Source organism: Cavia porcellus, unplaced genomic scaffold (genome assembly GCF_034190915.1).
Source record: "Cavia porcellus strain 051 isolate PalLab524CR breed Dunkin Hartley unplaced genomic scaffold, mCavPor4.1 scaffold_14, whole genome shotgun sequence".
Classification (NCBI taxonomy): Eukaryota; Metazoa; Chordata; class Mammalia; order Rodentia; family Caviidae; genus Cavia; species Cavia porcellus.
Genome location: NW_026947497.1, coordinates 47,947,598 through 47,972,018, shown reverse-complemented (window position 1 = coordinate 47,972,018; position 24,421 = coordinate 47,947,598). Strand labels below are relative to the sequence as shown.

The 24,421-nt window shown below is 37.0% G+C and overlaps 1 long non-coding RNA gene across 1 annotated transcript; it reads left to right on the top strand.

Moving 5' to 3' along the window:
- The first annotated feature begins 5,329 nt into the window (after positions 1-5,329).
- LOC106029151 (uncharacterized) lies at positions 5,330-24,022 on the top strand. Its single transcript, XR_001202826.2, has 4 exons — positions 5,330-5,453; positions 7,525-7,619; positions 23,422-23,562; positions 23,764-24,022. It is a non-coding gene; the product is annotated as an uncharacterized LOC106029151 (long non-coding RNA).
- The last annotated feature ends 399 nt before the right edge of the window (positions 24,023-24,421 follow it).

Sequence of the window (24,421 nt, the reverse complement as noted above, 5' to 3'; positions counted from 1 at the left end):
GAACAGTAGAGGACAGGTTTATGGTAATGAGAAGGATAGAGCGTAACTGCCATCTACTGCTCTCAGAAACGGATCCAATACCATGTATCCACCTTGGTCCTGACAGGGAAATGAGGAGGAATTCATATGCACTCAAGAGGCCTCTGTCCTTCACTGGCTTTTAACTCACTGGTTCAGCCATGGTGTGATATAAACAGCCCAGCTGAAGGGCAGCAACACAGAGAAACAGAACCAATGTAACAGCAAAGTGATCACTTTTAACTTTACTTACAGGTCAAAGCAAATATTTCCAGAGAAAATACCCACTGGAAAATGATCTCTGTGTATACATGATGTTTTATGGCTTGTTTTTTTTCAGAGTTGAATTCAAGTCTTTTTTTTTCTTAAAATAGACTTTTATTTTTAATATTAACCATTTATTTTAATATGAACCATTTTAGTTTCAATTGGATTAAAATAGGACCTATCCAAGCTCCTTTGCTTCTATGCTGTCCTTTTTAAAAATCAAGTTAATTCACAAAAAAAGAAAACACCTGTTGATGTGGAACTTTCCTTCACCTTCACATTTTGCTTCTATCGAGGTCATTTTCCAAGAGTCTAAGCCAGCAGTGTTCAGTATCATTGTCACTAGCCACAGGACAGTATTGCAATCTAAATAAACTTATTTAAATAAAAAATTCAGCTCCTCAGTTTTATTAGACAAATTTTTAAGTGTTCACATGTATCTAGTAGATACTTTAGTTAGATTTCTGTCACTATAGCAAATGCCTGTAATAATTAATTTAAAAAGAAGAAAGTCTATGGTCTCTTAGATCAATACTTTTAGGTCCATGGTGAGGCAGTACATCATAGTGCGCCATGGCAGGGGTGCATGGTGGGACAAGCTGTCCATCTCACAGCAGCTGAGAAGTGAGAGAAAGAGAAGGGTTCAGAGTTTCAATATGAGCTTTGAGGACAACTCACACGTGACTAGAAGACTTTCAACTGACTGCTGAAAGGTTTCTATCATCTTCTAACAACTCCACAGGCTGGAAACCAAGCCTTTAACACATGGGACTTTGGGGAATATTCCAGATACAATCTATAACAACACTCTATTGACCTTTACAGATCTGGGACATCTTCTTCACCACAGAAAGTTCTACTTCATAGTCATATTCTGAATAACATGAGAAGCAACGGCAACCATGCCCATCAGGAAAATGATGAGAACACTTTCTGGGAGAAAAAACTTATAAATCTACCTCCAGTTGAGGAGTCACAACTTGTTGAAATTTAATTTCAAAATGACTTTGTCTTCCAATTCTATCTACCAGCTGTACTAGATCAAATTTGCTTCTTCAGCTGAGTGACAAATATCTTAACAATGTCCTAGGGTGACTCCACAGACATTTTCAATTATTAGAAAAAAAAATTTCCACAATAATCAAGACTTAGAAAGTGCTATACACTTTTACAGAGGGAGGGAAGGAAAGAGAGAGAGAGAGAGAGAGAGAGAGAGAGGGAGAGAGAGAGAGAGAGAGAGGATGAGAGAGAGAGAGAGAGAGAGAGATGACTGAGAACTCCTAATCTCCTCCACCAACCTACACAAGATTCAGTGTGGAAAGAGATGCGATTTGTCTCTGAAATACCTTCTGTCTTTCTTTTTATGGACATTTGCCACTCTGAATCCAGGGACAACATGAGAATAAGGGCAAGGCAAAAACTCAACCTTACATAACTGTTTCCATAGGCGATGTGTCCCTGGTCTGCCTCTAGCCTGGGCGGACTCCCTCTGCTGTAGTGACCCAATGGAGCAGCCTCCACAGAGGGGAGTGCATGTGAGTGTCCATGCAGTTCCTCTGTGTGTCTGAAATCGTCTCCGTCTCCAAGAACCCATCAACCTAGCAACTTCTCTTCTGTAGCTTTATCGCAAACATACCTTCGAACACCCAGAACCACAATTGAACATTTTCCCCATGGAAGAGAAGAAAAACCAAAAAGAGAAGCATGTCATACATTTAGCAGCACATTATGTTTCTAGGTTCTGCAGCTAAGTAAATATTTAGAAGGACAGAGTACCAAACTTCTCTTTCCAAGACACCTCTAATATGCATGAGGGTTTTATGGAGGCTGACTCACTTGGCTCCACGGATGGAAAAGCATCACTATCTCCTTTTCCAAGGGCAAATGGAGAGGAACCTCCAGCCACAGATTAGGAGTGTTCTTCCTCCCTCAAGTTCTGGGAAAGCAATGAGAAATGAGGGATTGTGGGGAATCCTGGGGTGGTGGGAGGGACAAACGCCACTTCATAAGCCCCGGCAGCTTTTTGTAGCTTAGGAATTCTTAGTGCCTTGTGTCCTCAGTTCTGGATTTTAGCCACAGTTCTGAGACAACAGGAATAAAAATGGAACTACACATTCTTTTACATATGCAATAAGTATTAAAATCAGCCTTAAATTTATGCCTAAAATTTTCCATCCTACCATAGTAAAGAAGCACTTTTACTTGTTTAGAGATATGTTCCAACAATTTCCAAGACAGAAAAAGTTAAACTACTTTTGATGCTTGACATTTTATGGTTTCAGATATAAGGTTTGCAGCCAAAGCCAGAAGCTCACAGCTCTGATTCATCTGGACAGAGGCGCAGCATACACATCCACTCCTCTTCTCACGGTAAAGGATCCATGGTGGTTCTAACCCGGCCTCCTGAGACTGAGCTGACCAAAGGCTAGGAATGAGTGGAAGGCTGAATGCCAGTCAAGCTCTACCTGCATAAACCAACTCCAAGTAAAAAATAAGCGGCACGAGTTGCACCATCAACCCCCTGAGCCAAGAGTCTGATTTCAGCAGACTGCAAAAGCTTCTGAGCATCTGCACAACCATCCCCAAATTGGTGTCTCCGGGTAGTTCTGTACTGTACTCACGATGCTGCCATCTTAATTTTTACACTTCATTCTCAAAGACTCAAAGTCTGTGAAGTACTTTAAAGTTTTTAGAACAAAGAGGAAGGGTGTGTGTGTTTATTGCATTTCATCACTATGAAAAACTGAAACAATTAACTTGTAGAGAGAAAAGGTTTGTTTTGGCTCATGGTTTTAAAGGTTCTTGTCTGTGGCAAAATGGTTTGAGCCTATGGGGAGCAGAGCATTGTCATGGGATGTGTAGCAGAGCAGGCTCTACCCTCATGACCAAGAACCAAGCGATAAAGAGGAAAAGGCGAGGGTCCCTTAATCCTTTCAAGAGCGCACGCCAATGACCTAATGCCTCCCATTGGGCCCAGCCTCTTAAAGGTTCCTCCACCTCTCAGTTGCTCCATCCTGAGAAACTAAACCTTTGGGAGCCACTCAAATCCAAACAATAGTAAGGAGCGAAAGAAGGCAGAAACATTTAAGGAAATATTAGACAGACTTGTGATCATTAAGTTTATCATTTTCTGTGTACACTGCTCATCTTCTGGTTGGCACTGTTCTCCAATTCTAGATTGTGATTCTCATTGAGAAATTTTCTCAAGTACTGGTAAGGCATCTGAAATGTACCCCAAAAGTTAATATGTTAAAAGTCTGGTCGCCAGCCCAAGGCACTATTGGCAGGAGCTGTCTTGTGGAAGGCAGTTAGGAAGGCAGAAGGGGATGGGTGCTTGAAAGGAATGCTGGGACTCTGGCCATTCCCTACTCTCTTAGCTTTCCAGTTGCCATGAGTTGAGCGGCTCCACCACACACCTCCTGCCACGATGCTGCCCTCTACCACAGAACTGAAAACAATAGGGCCAATTGACCACGACTGAACCCATAACCCTAAGTTACTCTTTGTCATGTTAAGTTAATTTTGCCAGATATCTGTTATACCAATGTGAAGTAATGAACACAGAAACTGTAGAATTTTGGATGTACTATTAATTTTTTAAAATTAAATTTGCATACCATGTAATATTTATCCAAACTCCTCTGTCCATAGGAATCATTAACCACTGCTTTTTCAAATAGGTATTTCTTTTTTGTGATGTTGCCGTAAGTGAAGAAGTCCACTGTGAGTCGGATCACATGGATTTAATTAAAAAGAATTAGCACCAAGATCTCCCACTTTACCTCTAACCTATTATTTATAATAACACTAGAATAAAGGGATTTTTTTGCTTAAATAAAAATTGAAAACATTTTTTCAAAAATTAAGTGGAAGAAATTTTAAATTTTCATTAAAATGGCAAAAATTTTATTGAATTATAGTTAATTGATATGAATTTCTGAAAGAAATTAATGTAGACATTTGCTGTGGACTGAATTTTGCCCTCTTCTTGAATTCACATGTCACATGTCAGCCCCTCATGAGATGGTATTTGGATGTGGGGCCTTTGGAAGATCTTTCAGACTAAATAAGGTCTCAAGGGTGAAGCCTTCAAATGGGTTAGTGCCCTGTTATGAAGCGACACTTGAGATCTTGTTTCTCTGTGAGGACACAGTAGGATGCATCGTCTACAAGTGCAGATGAGGGTCCTCACCAGACACTCCCCTTGCTGCCTCTTTGATCTTAGGCCCAAGCTCCCAGAACTGTGGGAAAATAAATCTCTGTGGTTTAGGCCACCTGCTCTATAAAGCATTGTTGTGACAGCCCAGCAAACTAAGACATCACTCTACATACATTTTATTTTTTGTTAGTATATTGAAACATGTTTCCATTATTACAGAAATAAAGATATACTTCCTTAAATGTAATTCATGTATGTATAGAAATATACATAAAATTTTTAAAAGAGATAATCTTAGTAAACTAGTTCAGATGAGATTTTATTATACAGTCCTAAAGGTCTCCAGGGCATAGGCAGATGCAGTACCAACCCCAAAACCGCAACTTGAAGGCCCTCACTCTTGTTGTCTTCAATTGATTTGTCATCTTCTCCTCGTTTCTTAAACTCAAAGTCTTCATTCCCTTTACATACTGTGCTTAAAAGTGTCATGGAGAAAAGCTATGTACATTCGAGTTTACCATGGCATCGTCCCCATCCACCTGCACTCCAATAATTCCCAGCCCTGCAAGAGCACCCCAGGTCCACAAGCCTCCACCCACCACCACCCAGATCTGCGGGGCAAAGGCAGAAGCTTCATTCTAGGAATATGTAGAGAAACGGGTCAGTGTCTATGGCTCTGTTTGCATCCCTAACCATGCTCCCAGGCCTGGCAGCCAAGGGGCAAGCAATTGGAGCTCAAGTTTCATCTAATGTATCCGGAGAGATGACTCAAAAGCTAAAAGAAGCCCTTGCATTACACAGGCCATTCATGGGCCAAGGACCCAGAGCAGGGTGTGGAAGTGGAGGACTGGGGAGGGTACAGATCCTGGTACACAGGTGCACCAGCCCAGTGAGAAGTCAGGAAACAGAGTGCCTTCCCGGGGCTCCTTGCCTCCTACCTTGGATGGGGAGCAGTCATCACTCTGAAACTCTCATCCTCAACTCTCATTGTCAAGTGTACTTTTTAAAGGTAGGTGTAATGCTTTTTATTCTTTTTTTAATTTTAAAGAGGAAAAAAACAAAACAAAAATATGAGAAAAACAAATAAAAGTGACATATGAACAATAGCAAAGAACTCAAAAGATTAACAACACAGGCCTTCAAAACAAGGTGGTAGGAACTTAACAAAGGTTGTTATTTTGAATAGTTATCGTCAAAAGAGTTACTCAGATTGCCAGATATAGACATGCAAAGTTGATCTAATCCTATGAGTGTTAACTGACTTGTTTTAAGAACTAATAGAATTAGTAGTACAATCACCTTGGCTATCTTGTGTATGTATACAAATTTATCTTTTTTCTTTTTCCTTTCTTCGTTTCCCTATCTAAGTTGTTTTTCCCCTTTGAGCAGTTCCTTACCCCTCATTATATGTATTGAAGATTTTGCATCATTATTTACTCTTTCAGTTTCTTTTTTTAAAATTTTATTTAAAGAGAAAAAGAAAAAACAGAAAAAGGGTTTAAGTAATACAGAATTTCAAAAAAATAAACAGTAAGAAATCACTAGTTAATAGATTACATATTGTCATCTTAGAAATAGTTGTTCATGTTACAAAATTAAAGCATACAAAGTGGACATTCAAACAGTGAGACTACAAACAGTTCTATTCAATGATCCAACAAAAACTCAGTAATATGGTTATCTGTCTTGCACACTTAAATATACATAGTTATATTCTTTTAAGCACTTTTTTTCCTCTCTTTTTTACAATAACAATTACACATTTTGGATTTTATTACTCCCACAGTTCTTATTACTTTTTTTTTGAAGAGAATAAAACCAAATGTGACATAACAAAACAGAGTCAGTCAAATCAAAAGGATTTGACTGAATACAAGTTGATCAACAATGGTTACCATAATGCCTCTTGCTATATTAAAAAGAATTGCCTATATCATCAGTTACAACAGAATTGAACAAAACAGTAAAGAACAAGACCAATAAAACAAAAACATTGAAGACATTACAGGACTTCAAAAGAAGATAATAGTCAAACCAGAATGGGCATCATAGTGAATCTTATTGTCTTCAAAGTAGTTGCCTATACCCTCAGACTTGATACTATCAAGCAAAACAGAATAGAGTAAAATCAGTCAAAACAAGATGGTGAGAGCAATACAGGGCTTCAAATCAAGTTAATAGGAAATCAAAATGGTTACTATAATATATCTTACTATTTTTAATTTATTTTTCCCTTAATTAAAAAATAAAAAAAGGAGATTGAGATAAAAGAGGACATAACAACACAACAGCACAGGTCAGAACACAGCAATTTAAGCAACATAGTGTTTCACCACAAGATAACCCGATATAACAGTAGTTGCCATAGTGTCTCTTTCCTTGAAATGCTTGAGTATAACTTCGTATACTATAGCATCAATCATATCAAGACAATGTAAAACCATTCAAGAGAATGAAGGTATTACAGGGTATTTAGAAGCAAATAACAAAAAACAAACAATTGTTTCTATATTATGTCCTTGTCTATAAAAGTTTTTGTTTGTACTATCACACATAATAAAATCCAATAAGATACAACATGATTAGGCCGATGAAGACAGAAGGGTGACAATATGGTATTACAGATGTGAGTTTCACTTATGAGTATGATCTCAAGTCTCATCCATTTATCTATAAAAGCCTCAATGTGATCCTTCCTATATATAATGGAATACTACTCAGCTATAAATAAGGATCACATTGTCAAGTGTATTTTTTACTATTAAGTACTTTTAACTATTTAAATACTTTTGGGAAACATTGTTCCCTGCATCTGACATAAATTAGTTGGAAAACTTAAACTAGTAAATTTAGTGATAAGTGATTTCTGCCTAAGAATTAGGGAGATTTGCCAGAAACATTTCTCCTCCACTGGTCAGGTACCTTCTTGACTCACAACAGTGAACTAAAATAACAAGAACATCTCTGGAGGACATACCACAGCAATCGGCATGAAACAAACTGTACTCCTTCAGAAAGCATTGGGAATACGATCTAAATGGCATGTGTTTATGAGCCATAACTTCTGGATTTGTTTGCAGTGTATGGTTCCAAGAAGTCTGAGTCTCCTGACTGGTTTGGATGTCCTCACACGCTCACGATTCCTTCAGGGAGAACCGTAGGTGCCATGGGGAAGGTAAAGTGCTATGTTCTGCCAAAGGTCTCCATGAACTCACTTCTGATCCAACTTCACTAGCATATAGGGCTCTCGTGGAGAAGTAAAAGAAGCTTTCCAGGTAGAAATCTAATCATACCCTGCCACATAACTTCTTACCAGATTTGTTTATACACATTTGCAGCAGATGAAAAGGCAGTTTATTATGTCTTGGGTGGGTGGGGGGATCTGTGTCTATTATTTTGGAGAAATAATCAGAAAAAGATTTTTACAAAATCACAAGATCCTTTTATTGACTTGGATCTGTAACAAAATTAAGAAATTTGTACATTTCTCTTCTTATACTCATAAATAAAACTAAGAAAAGTTAAAGAAGGAAGGTCATATCTCAAAAACACTTGGAAAACTTAAGAAATGTAATACTTCTTCAATGTATTACTGTGGCAGCAATAAAACAGAAACTGGATTTGATTTAAAGTCACAAATAGCCACACAAACTGATATTTTACATAGACGATTTTGTTCCTTTTTCATAAAATTAAACACAGAGAAAAAGGGAATTTTCAAAGAGAAAAGTGACTGGAAATTATCTTTAAACTCCAGCTGGACATGCATATCGATTATGTCTGACATGAACTCTTGCCAAAATTTAAATATGTCTTGCCAGAAAATGAGGATACTAGGGTCAAATATGTAAAATACTGTGTTTTGGACTTATCCAGAAATTTGGGCTTTTTTCTCAGATTTTAGACAATGTCAGATTGAGAACTATCAAGAGGTAGTGACCAGGTCATATAGATATAAGGATGAGAGAGTCATGAACATGCACACGTACTCACATGGCCAAGGACACAGATGTGGGAGAAGGGAAGCTCTGTATACTGTGGCCGTGCATGTGGAGTAGTGATGTGTATGTAGCACACTAAGAGTCTTCAGAAAGCTGGAGCTAGAACGACCGTACGGTCCACCACATTCTCTACTGGGTATGTACCCAAAACTTTAGAAATCTGTGTGTTGCAGAGATGTCTGCACTGCCTTGTTGGTTGTAGCTCTGCTCATCACAGCTGAGACACACAATTAACCTGAATGTCCAGCAGTGGAGGCGTGAACAAGGAAAATGAAGTAAATCTACACAATGGAATGCTTTTCAGCCTTTAAAGAAATGGGAATCATTTACAGCACCATGGATGGAACTGGAAAACATGCTAAGTGAAATAAGCCAGGAACATAAAGACAAATAGTGCCTTACAAAGCAAACTCATGAAAGCAGAGAGAAGAATGTAGGCATCAGAAGCTGAGGAGGTAGAGAGGGAAGATGATACTCCAAAGATACAGAATCTCAGTTAGGAGGCTAAGTTCAGGGCTGGAGGTTTAGCTCAGCGGCATAAGCGCCTGCCTTGCAAGCAGGCAGTCATGAGTTTGATCTCTGGTACCCATAAAAATGAAAAAGACAAAAAAAAAAAAAAAAAAAGGAGGAGTAAGTTTGCCTTTGCCTGTTTCTCAGCATAAATTGTTAATAGACCATTATGGTCGAGTATGAACTTCAAATGTGTTCCTCAAGCAGAGTGAAAAGTATTTTAGGTGATGGATAAGGTATAATTCTTAAACATTATATTCATAAATCACTTTATAAATTCAGGCAATTATAAATTTTTAATTTACAATAAAGTAAATGAAATACAATATTTTTAAAAGACAATGAAAGTTTTGACCCTACCTTTGACGTAGACATGCTTATACATGTCTGTGTACGTATGAAATTCTTACTATGTCTTTTCCTATCTCATAGTCCCCAAATCCTCTACATTAATACTTCTTAGACCTTAAAAGAATTACCCAGGAATTATCCAAACAGCTAATTCCACTTCAGCAAGGTCAGCATGGAGCCTGTGGTTTCGTACATTCAACATGCTGTGTCTTTATGCAAAAAGCTTTAACCCACACCATGACAATGGTGGTGGCAATATTACAATGCAAATGGAGATATGTTGTATGAGATCAGATTCAGACAGGGAAGCTGAGTCACTATGAATTCCATAGAAAACTTTACCATGGGATTTTCATTTTCTAAGACTCTGACAGGAAACAAAGAAATGGAGATCTAGAAAGGGAGACAAGAAGCTCTAAGACACCTGCCAGTATGGCTGTTGTGGTTTGAATCTGGATATCCCCCAAAACCACATGCCATCATGGAGGCAGGCTTCTAGAGTTTGTGAATGACTTATAGTCCAATGTTGGGATTATGGATATGGGTTCTGCATCCAAGTGGGTGTGGCCTATGTACAATATAAGGGACAGAAAGAGGCTTTTCTTTGTGCTCCTCCCCTTTTGCTCTTCATACTTTTACTGTTTTCTGCCACCATGAACTACTGGCCTCTGTTATGTGCCATCCTGACTTAGAGTCAGCTGAATATGAACTGAAACTTCCACAAACTGTGAGCTAAATAAATCTTTCCTTCCTTAACTTTGGGTGTCAGGTACTTTTTCTCAGCAATGAGAGTAAAGTAAACAACATATTGTCTGAGAACCCATATCTAGCAGAGCAAATGGGACTGACTGAAGAGTTACTAAGAGGCTACTTCCATTGTGAGAGGTGCTGGACCCATAGCAGAGGAGAACGAGCACAAGTAGGAACACACTAGGCAGCTCTACATCTGTCCATCACAGTGTCAGAGCAAGGCTACCTGGCTGCTGATGCTCATAAGAGTCTAATCAGCCTCACAGGTGGGCTTTGCCTTAGAAGTATAAACTTCTGTTTGATTGACTAGCATGTGCAAGCCCAGCACAAAGTGGTTTAAATGGAAATGGAATATCTACATGAATAGGTGGGACAAGAGTTTGATTAAGGCTGTCAGAGAACCTAGCAGTGACTATGGTGTCCTGGGAATGAACTATACTCTTAGATTTCAAGACGACCATCATTGTGAGTCATGTCCAGGTTTACTGACAGCTTATGCAATTGCATGGCCCCCTAAACCACAGCTGCAGAGGTCTCTAAGGACCTGAATGGCTGAACTGGGGAATATATTTCCCTATGTGGCCCTGAATGAGCAGACCACCATGGGAATCTCTTCTCAAAGGAAAGCTTAAAAGTTTATCTTGTGCACTCTTAAACCAGAAATAGATGTCAACAGGCCATTTCCTGAGATACCAGCAAAGCGTATTTCCAATTGTCCTGATCTAAAGTGCTTAGCTTCTTTTTAATGCTAATTGTTTCATTCACCATACTCTCTTTGTTCCCTCATATTACGTATGCTTACCATCTGATGAAACTGCAAAGTCTTTAGGTCATTGTTCTTGTTTCTGTTTTGGCCTGATTTTTCTGTAAATCTGGCTGAAAGCAGTCAGGAGGTCTCATGTCACAGGGCTGCCTTAAAATTTCTTTCAGCAAATGAATTAGTTCACAGCCCTTAATATCAGTTGGTCTCAGGACATGGGAAAAATGGACACTAATTTTCTGCCAGAGTGTAACACACAGGGCCTTTTGTCCAAATGACAATAGTCCTTGGTCCCAACTGAATCCTTCTGAGCCTGGTCTTTACTGTCCAAATTAGTGTCGCCACCCTAGACTTCTGAGTGCTGATCAGAATCACCCATTGGGCTCACTTTGTTTCATTCTTGGGCTTCTTCACCCTACATCTCCAAACCTTTCCAAACTTCCCACAAACCAGCTCCAACGTCCTCTAAACCATAGGGTCAGGTAAGCTGCAGCAAATATCTCACTTCTGTGATATCAATTTTCTGTTTTAGACCACTTTTCTGTTACTGAACAAAATATCTGACACTTAAAACTTAGATGGGGAGGGATTTAATTTGGTTCATTGTTTTTTGGTCCACAATCACTTGCCTCCAGGGCAAAAACAGCATAGTGGAAATGCAAAGTGAAGGAAAGCTATGTACTTCAAGGTAGCTAAGAAGAAGAAAGAAAGCCAAGGAGGGAGGTATACTCTCCAAAACATGCCTTCAATACCTCCCTCAACTGGACTGAATTTCTCAATGCCACACCCATCAATGGATTAACATGTGGATGAATATAACACTCCATTAGTTAATTACCTTCTGAGCATTTCCACCTCTGAACACATCGACTTTGGTGTACATTCCAGATATAAACCATAATATAGTTCAATATTTAATATCAACAAAGTATATATTTATGCCATGTAAAATAAATGTAACAGGCCAGACATGGAGGTACATGTTAGTAATCCAGCACTCTGGGAGGCTGAGGCAAAAAGATGATGAGTTCAAAACAAGGCAGGGCAAATTTGTGACTTTGGGAAGCACTGACTCAAAACAAAACAAAACAAAAAAGCAGAAGATAGATATGGGGAGGTAGCTCAGTGTGAAACTCTAGGTTCAATTCCTACTCCTACTCCTACAAACAATTAAAATATAGATAAATACCTAAGCAATAGATGGATACCATCAAGCCCCTTTTTGTTTATTCTAGTGTATTGTACTTTGAATAGTTTTTATGCATTCCATAATGTTAATGCTGGTCATAAAGGACTATTCTTGATAATAAGGTTAAGAATGCATACTTCTTTGTGGTTGGAGAGAAAGAAGAAAATTAAGGTTCTAATTTTCTAAATTCTTATTGTATCTCAATGCCATTACAACAATATAACCCATTGGGCTGGCAATAACACGAATGATATTTACCCTGGATGCAAGACTACCCTCTAACTCTGTGTCTGAGAATAACTCACATGATGCACATGATAGTAATGGTTAATAACTTGTCCCCTCTATTTAAAGGCTAATTATCTTACCTGAGTCTTTTAACAAAGAAATTGTTTTTTAAGAAACTCTGTGATAGCTTTCCATCATTATAACAAATACCTGAGATAATCAACTTACAAAGGTCAAACATGCTTTTGGCTCACACTTTCAGAGATTCAAGTTCATGATCACTTGGGCCCAATATTTCGACCTGTAGCAAAGCAGCATGTTCTGGCAGGAGAGCAGGAGTGCATGGCAGGGCAAAACCACCAACCTCATCTCCAGGAGGCAAGAACACAAGAAAAGCACCAGGATGCAGTATTCTCCTTTAAAGGCACATCTCCAACATTCTGCAAACCTCCTGATCAGCCCTGCTTCCTAAAGCATTCACAGCCACTCAACTGCCCCACCCTGGGACTGAGCCTTCAACACATAGGCCTTAGGGGATGTTCCAGCTCCATACTCACAGTACAATAGAAAACAGTGCAGAAGAAAAGGGAGAAACTAAAAATGACAGTTGTAGACCATGCAACAATCAGAGGAAAATAACAAAGATCCAGGTAAGATTCCAGAAAGGCATGGAAAAGGTATACTCAAGATACTTTGCAGACCAAATCTTCAGATCCCTTGGTTTCAGGGGAGAAAACAGGTTTGAAAACAGTCAAATGTGACTGAAATCTTGATTGTCAAATTATAGTAAAATAGAACTAAGGAAGACAAAGTATGGTTTAAGGAGGATGACATTTTTGTGTGTATTTGCATGTGGCTGTGTTAAATTCCTAGCTCAGAGAACAGTCTCAACTGTCCAGCCAAAGAGTTCTCCATACTTTGACCTTTCTTTGCATGAGTTTATCTATGCTCTTAACTTCCAAGTTCATATCCGTAATCTATGTTTCAGGATTTTTAAATAAAGGAAACATAGAAAGGCATTGAGAAATTTATTTGACTGTAATATGGCTTCTCCATATTCAACAGAAAAAACATATTTACTTTTATTCTTGGTACATATGTAACACAAATGTATGCAAATTTTGATACCTGATAAAAACCTTCTGTCCACATTTATTTCTGTTAAATAAATCATCATATTAACTTTATACTTTTTAAAATAATGCACAGTGAAGCAGTTGGCAGGGGACTGAATTCAGTCCCTGGCCTAGAGCTTGCGCAGGTTGAAACTGTGCACACAGAGAAGTCTTGGAACAGGAAAGCCTTGGAACTTTGCTCCCACATAGTAAGACCATGCCCACATCTCAAATCACAGAAGTACCCATGCGAGTCCCTGCTGGCCTAACTGGCCCATGCCCAGTGAACTCCAAGCAGCTAGCAGTTGCCTGTTATTTGCCCTGGGACCAGAAAGGCCAGGTGATTCCCAGCACATGGAAGAAGCTTTGAAACATTGCTCAAAACTGGGAAACATAGAAAAATGACAGAAAGAAAGCAAAATGCAATCTCAAACTTTTAGCCCAACCCAAACAAGGTTGCAGACAAGGACACAAAAAAAATTATAAGTCGTACACCTGAAATTCCTGTAATAATAGCAACTGAAGTAAAGAAACAACTCTGGAAAGCTATAAAAGAACTCAAATCAGAAATACTCTCCCAGGTAAAAAAAGAAATGATAAATGTAATGAAATAAATGCTGAACACATATAAAGAAGACATAGTTTAAAAATTAGAGGAACAAAGCAAAAAGATAGAAACCCTGAGTGAGAAATATAAGAAACAAACAGAATGCACAAAGCAGAGTCAAAGAGATATACAGGTAATCAAAAATTCTATTCAAAGTTGGCAAAACTGCCTCAAAGAAAGTGAAGATAGAATTTCAGACCTTGAAGACAAGATTGCAGCTAGTGAACAGGAAAGGAAAGATCTTTTAAAAATAACAAGGAACAATTCAACAACTGCAAGATGATGCAAAGAAAAACAATATAAGATTGATAGGTATAAACGAAAAGGAAGGTAACAACACAAACGATATCAAAAGACTATTTAAAGAAGTAATAGCTGAAAATTTCCCAAACATGAGAATGGAAAATGATATACAGATCAGTGAAGCATGTAGAACTCCAAATAACCATAACCAAAATAAAACTACATCCAGACATATAATAGTCACCATCCCAGAAATCCAACCTAAGAATAGAATATTAAAAGCTGCTAGAGAAAAGAGACAAATCACCTATAAAGGAAAGCATATCAGAATCACAGCAGACTTCTCAGCACAAACAATAAAGTCAAGAAGAGCATGCAGTAAAGTATCTCCCTAAAGGAAAATGATTTCCAACCTAGACTGCTGTCCCCTGAAATACTGTCCTTCAAAATGGATGGAGAAATAAGATACTTCCACGACAAAGAACAGCTGAAGAACTTCATGATCAACAAGCCAACCCTGCAAAGAATATTGAAAGACAGTTTAGATACACTTAGGAAAAAACCCACTAAGCAAAGCAGACAATTAAACAAAATGGAAAGATAAAGATTCAACAGCAAAAAGATAACATGTCAATGATAAACCAAAATATAACAGTTATAACATTAATGTAAATGGTCTCAATGCACCAATTAAAGGAAACAGACTGGCAGAATGGATCAAGAAACAACATCCAGTCATATGCTGTCTACAAGAAACCCATCTAACCCAAAAGGATACTCACAGACTGAAAGTCAAAGGATGGAAAACAATACTTCATGCAACAGGAACCCCCCAAAAAGCAGGGGTAGCTATTCTGTTTGCATACAATGTGAACCTCAAGCCAATAATGATCCGAAGCGATAAAGAAGGTCATAACATACTGGTTAGGGGAAAACTTCAAGAGGAAGAGATAACAATCTTATATATGCACCAAATTCCAGAGCACCTAGTTATATAAAGCAAGTATTAACAGAAATGAAAAACCAAATTAGCAGTAACACAATTATAACAGGAGACCTTAACACACCATTGACATCAAGGGACAGATCAACCAGACAGAAAATCAGCAAAGAAATAATAGAACTAAATCACACATGTGAACAAATGGACTTGATAGATATATACAGTGTTCCACCCAACAACATCAGAATGCACATTCTTTTCAGCAGTACATGGGACATTCTCTAAAATAGATCATATATTAGCCCATAGAACATATTTAAATAAATGCAAAAGAGTTGAAATTATCCCATGTATGTTATCAGATAATAGCGCCATGAAATTAGAAATTAATGATAAAAGATACTGCAAAAATCCCACAAACACATGGAAACTGAATAACACACTCTGGAGTAATCAGTGGGTCACAGGGGAAATTTAAAAAATTAATTAAACAATACTTACAAGCAAACGAAAATACAAATACAACATACCAGAATCTGTGGGATGCAATGATAGCTGTCCTCAGAGGGAAATTAATTGCACTGAGTTCCCACATCAGGAAAATAGAACGAATACAAATAAATAACCTGATGCTACACTCAAACATCTAGAAAAAGAACAGCAAGTCAAGCCCAAAGCCAAAAGAAGAAAGGAAATTATAAAAATCAGAGCAGAAATTAATGCAAGAGACTAAGAAAACAAAGAATCAATGAATCGAAGAGTTGGTTCTTTGAAAGAATAAATAAAACTGATAGCCCCTAGCCAACTTAATTTAAAAAGGCAAGAAAAAGCTCATATTCATGCAATAAGGAATGAAAAAGGCAAAATCACTACAGACTCTGTAGAAATACAGAAAATCATCAGTACCTATTTTGAAAACCTCTACTCTCATAGGTTAGATAACACAGAAGAAATAGATTTCTAGAAACATACGAAGTACCAAAGCTAGGTCAAGAAGATGTAAAACTGCTGAATAACTCAATATCTATTAATGAAATCGATAATGTAATTAAGTCCTTACCTACAAAGAAGAGCCCAGGCCCAGACGGATTCACCATGGAATTCAACAAGAAATACAAAGACATAATGCTGACACTCTTCAAAATCTTCAATGAAATTGAAAGGGAAGCAATCCTTCCTGAGTCATTTCTGGAAACAAATATTACTCTAGAACTAAAACATGAGAAGACCTAACTAAAAAAGAGAACTACAGGCCAATCTCCCTCATGAACACAGATGCAAAAAATCTTCAGTAAAATATTGGCAAATAGGGTTAGGATGCAGCAAATCATCAAGAAGATTATACACCATGACCAAGTGGGATTCATCCCAGGCATGCAGGGATGGTTCAATATATGTAAATCAATAAATGTAATCCACCATATCAATCAAGCCAAAAGTAAAAACCACATGGTCATTTCTATAGATGCAGAAAAAGCTTCTGATAATGTCCAACACTCATTTATGATAAGAACTTTACAGAAAATTAGAATAGATGGTCTTTACCTCAATATAATAAAGGCTGTCTATGACAAACCAACAGCCAGTATCATACTAAACTGCCAAAATTTGAAGGCCTTTACCTTAAAATCAGGCGTAAGACAAGGATGTCCCTTATCACCACTCCTATTTAATATAGTACTGGAAATATTAGACAGAGCAATTAGACAGAGAGAAATAAAAAGGATAAAGATAGGAAGAGAAGAAGCTACATACATTATTCATGTATTTCATGATACTTTACATAGAAGACCCCCAAATCTCCATTGAAAGACACCTAGATATAATAAATAAATTCAGCAATGTAGATGGATTCAGAATCAGTACTCAAAAATCAATAGCATTTCTATATACTGACAACAAAATCACAGAGAGAGAAATAAGAGTAGCCACACTCTTCACACTAGAAACCAAAAAAAAATTAGAAATCACTCTCATGAAAGAAATGAAAGACCTAAACAAGGAAAATTATAATACACTAAAAAAAGTAATTGAAGAGGATCTCAGAAAGTGGGAAGACATCCCTTGCTCATGGATAGTAAGAATAAATATTGTGAAAATGGCCATTCTCTCAAAACTGCTATATGGATTCAATGCAATCCCAATAAAAATGTCACCAACATACCTTATGGATCTCGAGAAATCACCCCTCAAATTAATCTGGAACCAGAAGAGACCTAAAATAGTAAAGACTGTTCTAAGCAGTAAAGGCAAGGCAGGAGGCATCACAATCCCTGACTTGAAGTTATACTACAAAGCAACTGTAGTAAAACCAACATGGTATTGGAATCAAAACAGAGCTGAAGATCAATGGAATAGATTAGAAGATACAACCACAGCTACAAACACACTCAATCACCTTATCTTTGTTAAAGGGGCCAAACATGTTCACTGGAAGAACGACAGCATCTTTAATAAATGGTGTTGGAAAACCTGGCTCTCCACATGCCGAAAACTAAAACTAAACCCACTATATACTAAATTAAAATCTAAATGGATTGAAGACCTGAATATTAAAACAGAAACACTAAATCTATTGGAAGACAAATTGTGTAAAAACCTGAAGACATAGGGGTAGGTAGAGAATTCATGAACAAGAATCAAACCACATGGGAAATACTTCCCAAAATTATTACTGGAATCACCTCTTATTAAAAAAGTTTCTGCATGTCAAAAGAAATCACCATACTAAAAAGAAAACCCCCAAACTGAGAAAAAATCTTAGTGAACTGTCCCTCAGACAAAGGACTTTTGTGTTGGGCGCAGGCGCTCAACATACCATACCCCAGCCGGGACTAAGGACCACGCCAGCTTCCGCAATGCGCTACATTCCTCTTTAAATTAGCCAACCCGTGCGCACCCCGTGCTCACTCCGTACTCTGTGGCAACTCCTGATTGGCCACAGCTGGATATAGTAGCCAGAGCCTGCATCCCATTCCCGCCCTGCTTCCTTGTGGCAGCCTGTGATTGGTCACGGCCAAATATATAAACCAGAGCCCGCGTAAATAAACCAGCAGTTAACTGTCATCCACAAGAGCATCTCCTGTCTCCTGTCTCCTGTTTCATTGGGGCTGCGCCGGTCACTTTTGTCTAAAACATATAAAGAAAAAAAAATCAGACCACCAAAATTCAAAGCCCCATTCCAAAAATGGGCATCTGAGATGAACACACAGTTCTCAGATGAAGAAATACAAATGGCAAATAAATACATGAAAAAATGTTCATCATCATTACTCATTAGATAAATGCAAGTTAAAACCACATTGAGATTCCATTTCACTCTTGAAAGAATGGCAAGGATCAAGAAAACTACCAACAACAAATTCTGGAGAGGCTGCAGGGAAAAAGGAACTTTTCTTCACTGTCAGTGGGAGTGTAGACTGGTGCAACCACTGTGGGGGTCAGTCTGGAGATTGATCAAAAAGCTGGGATTGAAAGTTCCATTTGATCCAGCTATTATACTTCTAGGCATATTCCCAGAATAATTGAAAACATCATACCACAGTGATATATGTGCACCCATGTTTATAGCAGCACAACTTGTAATAGCCAGATCTTGGAACAACCTAAGTATCCATCAACTGAGGAATGGATAAAAAAGTTGTGGTATTTTTATACAATGGAATACAACTCAGCTATAAAGAATGATCACATTGAGATATTTATAAGTAAATAGATGTAACCCGAGACCATACTCATAAGTGAAATAAATCAAACTCACATGTGTAAATATCATATAGTTTCCCCTAGTGTAAGAAATGGTAAAAGCACATAGGATACAAAAAGCTCAATAATTATAGTGGAAGGATAAAAATCTGCTTAAAGGGGAAAAATAATATCTTAGGGAAAATGAGGAATCAATAACTCTATAAATTCCTGGAACAAAATAGTTAACATTCATAGGATTGGAACAATTGTGCATATTATTGTATGGTGATCTGAGGAACTCTTGAAGATCAGTATGTAAAATAGCAACCCTAGTTATGTTCATACCACCTTGTTTTGAGGACCTACATTGTCTTTGTTCTGGGATCTTTGCTATTGTTGTTTATAGGTCTTTTTCATTTCATGTTTTTCTATGAATTTGTTTTGTTCTGTCTTGTTTGTTTTGTTTTTCCCTCTAATACAGAAAGGATAGTTATATATGTAAAGAGTCATGCATGCATAAAACTTCTAAAAAGTTTATGAGAATCAATTATATAATGCATGATGAAATGAACAGATACTTTGAAGGAAAAAAAGACACTAAGGTACCCAGTGATGATTCTGTACTGTCTTGATGTGAAATCCAGCAATACTGTTATTCTTTGTTCAGATTGATTTGAATCTGTTTTTTTTTTTTTTAATTTCAACATACATGAAGGTATAGATAGCTATTTTGAAGAGAATAAGAGACACTATGGCCGCCATTATTGATCTCCCTATGGTCTGGTCTTAAAGACATAAAATGCCTTCATTATCCTGTTCTGATCAGTTCTATACTATTTTGTTCGGTATGAATTCACTGTATGTGTAGATATGGACAACTATTTGGAAGAAAACAAGTAACAATACGATAGACAGTGAAGATCTCCAGTTGTCTTGCTTTGAAATCTGTGTCTCTTACATTGTTATCTTATGATCTGTTTTGTTTGGTTTAATTTTACTCTCTTTAGAAATAAAATTAAAAAAATAATGCACAGTTTTCCTGGGTGAAGTAACTGCAGAAATGTGTTGGTACTTACATATCACAGCTGCATACAGTGTTTATGAATGCCAGTGGAAGATGGGTGTGGTGATGTCTACTTGTCTGTACTGGCACTCTGGAGGCTGATGCAGAAGAATCATAAATTCAAACTCCACCAGGGCTATTTAATGAGACCTCCTCCAATCTGAAAAATAAAATAAAATAAAATAAAATAAAATAGTGTTGGGTATATAGCTCAGTGCAAAGACCCTGGATTCAATTCTCAGTACCAAACAAACAAACAAAAAGTCATTTAATATTGTTATTTAAAATGTTATTTATTTAATATTGATTTCATATACAGAAGCCACAGTGTTTCTAGTTGTTATATAATTTGCTTAACAGCTTATTTTCTCCATCAATTTAAATTCAAGATATCTTGAATACAGAAAATTATATTTCTATGAACATTACGTAGAATGAACTTACAGAAATGACTTGGTAAATTGACTTCATTCTCCTCTTGATAAAGCCAACTTTGCTCTATCAGGGAGCAGTCATTCCCAATTTCAACTACACTTGGATTCAGGGCAGACAAAGTAGTAAGTAGTAGTTGATGATGGCTACCTAGCCCCTCATGCAATATGGTTTTAACAAAACATTTTATGCCTTGGATCATTTCCATATATATTTTCTTAAAACATTTTTACTCCAAAGTATAGCAAGTAAAGTAATGAGATTAGCTCTGAACAATAACACAAGACTAAAATTAAAAATGAAATAAATCAGACACATAAGATTAAAATACAACATGATTTCTCTGATATAAGAAACCAAAATGTTAAATAAAGATCAAAATAAAAGACAAATACTGGAAGTAGGGAGACAGATCTTTCTCACATGGGAAGGGGGTCTACAGATAGAAGGAGGGAGAAATGAAGATATTAAGACATGCTATAAACATACACCAACTTCCCACAAGGAGTACAAACATCATCTATTACATACATGCACTAATAACATTTTCAAAATGTATTTATAAGGGTCTTTATAAAGTACCGTCAAACATTGTCAACTGAGAAATAATTAAGCAGTGTCATTCTGCTTAATTAATTAAGCAGAAAGTTAAAATAATTAGCATGTCATTCTGTTGAAAATTTGTGAGTTGGAAAATAGAAAGATGAGTGAAAAATTATGTTAAAGTTTTTATTTCATTGCAGATGTGATAACAAAGTCTCAGTATATTAAACTTCATTGCTTCTCAATGCTATGGTTTTAACAGAACTGAAGGAAACACCCTAAATTGCACACACATGAAAAAGGTAAAAGTACAATGACCTGAAATACGATGACCCCTATCAAAGTTTTGGAGTTTATACTCTTGTACAGAAAAATGACTGTAAATTTCTTCTGAGCTGAAGGCAAATTGCCTATACTGTGAGAGATAAAATAATCAAACAATACTTTTCAATTATTTGAAACAATAAATTAATCATTTATAACCTTTCCTATGTATTATATACATTCATATATATATATATATATAAAACAGAAATTATCCTCTGTGACTATAAACTAGTTTTGCCACTTAAAAGTTACTACTGAAGTAGGTCAAAGAACTGGGAGCAAATGGATAACACTGACATCTTGCAAGTTTCTTCTGCTTTCTCTGGTATGTAATTCTTTACCTGAAAAGTAAAATCAATTAAAAAAAAAATTTAAAAACATCTTGCAATTTTACACTTGAATACTTGTTTCAAGAACAGGATATAATTTTTTATTGTCCTTTTAATCTATCTGGTTACAATTTATAAGTAGTAAATTGTACAGATTTCAGGCTTGTTGATGTGAGAAATGCATGCACACATACAGGGATGATCAAAATATACGGTGAATGCTTAAATAAAAAAATTATTAAATAAAAGACAAATTTCCATTAATCACCTCAAAATCCTCCCCCTCACTTCAGACACTTTCCCACCATCATAATTTTCTCAATCCTCTTTTACAAGTATCTTTATGAAGTACGATTATAAATATAGAAAATGCAGCAGCTCACTGCATCTGACAGAAAGACTCAGAGAACAATTACAGTGTGTGCTCATCCTCCTGATTCTCCATATCCTGCACTGTGCAACTTCTGAGTCCTTCCCAAAGTCAAACCAAGCATGAAAGGTAAACATTCATATTTGATTTATGACACCGAGGCAGCAACAACAGCACAACTAAAAACACCACTCCTGAAAGCGATCTTGCAAAACTACGTCAGAATGTGATAAAAATGACAGGGTATATATCTGAAGCAAGGGGATATTTCTAGGGTAGAATTAAATGGTGATGTGCTTTTAGTGTAATAAAGTTTTCTAAACATTCACTGTATCTTTGATCTCACCTAGAAAGTGTATTGGAAAGGGCTTCACATTTGTTTTTATGCTTTGCTAATTATTGACATCTTGAGTACAAGATGGAAACAAACCTTTTATAAATAAGGAGGGAAAAGGGGGATTAAGGGGAGGAGAGGGCAATGGGGAAAAAAGAAGCAAGCTAAATTATGTGCAGGTGTAAATTCCCTATGATGAGTGTTATTATGTATACCAAAAATGTGCAAATAAAATAAAAAGAAAAAATAACTTTGTCATTGAATTTTGTTTTGCAAGTCCCGTCTGGTTGGACAATAGCAATGCGTGTGTCTGTTCTTTCTCATTACCTTGGTGGTGTCTCGTGAGCTCAGAATTCCACGCAACGATTGACAGCTGGGGAGACTTCCTGTGAGCTAAGCATGTTAGTGTCAGCCTCTGATGCCACACTCTCCAGCACAAGCAAAACTTGGTTCACACAAAGAAGAAAGCAACAGTGTGCTAAGAAATACCCAAAACCAAGGAATCCTATTTATCCATTCTTCCCTTGGCTACACCCCACACAGCCAAGTGGTTATGTTGAACATGATGGCTTAAAAAGAAAGGAAAATGCAGCAAGTTGAACTGCCTTCAGATTTTACATACTCACTAAGCCAAAGGTAGAGTGTGCGTAGGAGGGGCACGCAGGGTGGATGGCAAAAAACCCAGTTAGCTTTCCACGGCACCTCCAACTTTTGGATGATAACTGAATCCATTTGCATTCACGAACCATAAAACATGTTCTATGGTTTTTTCCCTTCACAATTCACATGGTGAATTACTCCCCAGTACAGTGATATTCACAGTCAGGAGAGTAGGTGTTGGGGAGCTGTCAGGTTAAGGGCCAGGAGGCCAAATAAATGGGATCAATATAAAAGAGACCTGTAAATTTGTATATGTATATGATAGATAAGATGATTGCACTACTAATTCTATTAGTTCTTGGGACAGAATGGTTAATACTCATATGATTAGATCAATTTGCATGTCTATATCTGGGAATCTGAGCCACCCTTTTGAAGGTAAGTATGCAAAATAACGACCATTGTTAAATTCCTAATTATCTTGTTTTGAAAGTTTGTATTGCTATTGTTTGGGGATTTTTGTTGTTTGTTGACCTCTTTTGTTTCTTGTTTTTGTCTTTTTTGTTTTTGTTTTCTCTATTTAAAATAAAATAAGAATATTAAAAAAGAGCGAGAGAGACAGACCCAAGAGAATATACCTGTCCTTTTTGCCACACAAGGACACAGCTAGAAGATGCCAGCTTTGAAGCAGAGAGAGAGATCTCAACAGACACCAGCTGTGCTGGCCTCCAGACCTGTGAGCAGTAATATTCTATCTTACACACATTTTCCAGAAGAAGGCATTGCATTGTAACAGCACATGCCAGCTAAGATGACTGCTGTGCATTCTGTTATTCCGCATAAAAGTTAATTAGATTTGCACTTAAACTAGCATGGCAAATACAAAAATTAAAACATTAGTGTTTAATACTAACTTTAATTTTTTTTTTTTTTTTAGTTTTCACTCTTCCTAAGTTACGATGATACTGAATAGCAAGTAAAACCATGCCATGATAATTCAAGAACGAAACCATGGGAAATAAAGCTTTAAATATATAATTATCTTAACAGGTGCTTTTTCTGCTTTTGGACTTTCATTTTGCTTAGATTATGGAGCCGGCCCTATTGCATATGTATGAAGTTGTACAATTGTGCTTTATTGCACCTTTTTTAGCCCAGCAGAGGCCATTTATGAGCTTCTCCGTGCTGTGTGTAGCGGTAGCTCATTGCCTTGTCTCAGGGAGGAGCGTTTCACAATAGGTAGATCATAACTCCACGGACAGACATTTGCATTAAGTGTAGAGCCATGCAGAATAGGGATGTTCTAAATATGTTCATACACATCTCTATGAATATAGCTTTTATTTTTCATAGGTAAATTCCTAGAAGGGGAAAAGAAAAATATGACACATACAAAGAAAGTCATTTAATGTATAGTATCCACGTCCCCGTCATCCTGACTTTTAAAACATTTAAGTCTTCCCTTTTTCCCTTCAGCACCCTTCTTGTAAGGAATAAAACATTTGGATCAACTAAAATCCCACCTTCAGTGACTTCTGCTGCTTTTGAAAATGCCACATGAAACTGAAGCCAGTCTGTGGTATCCCAAGAGTATT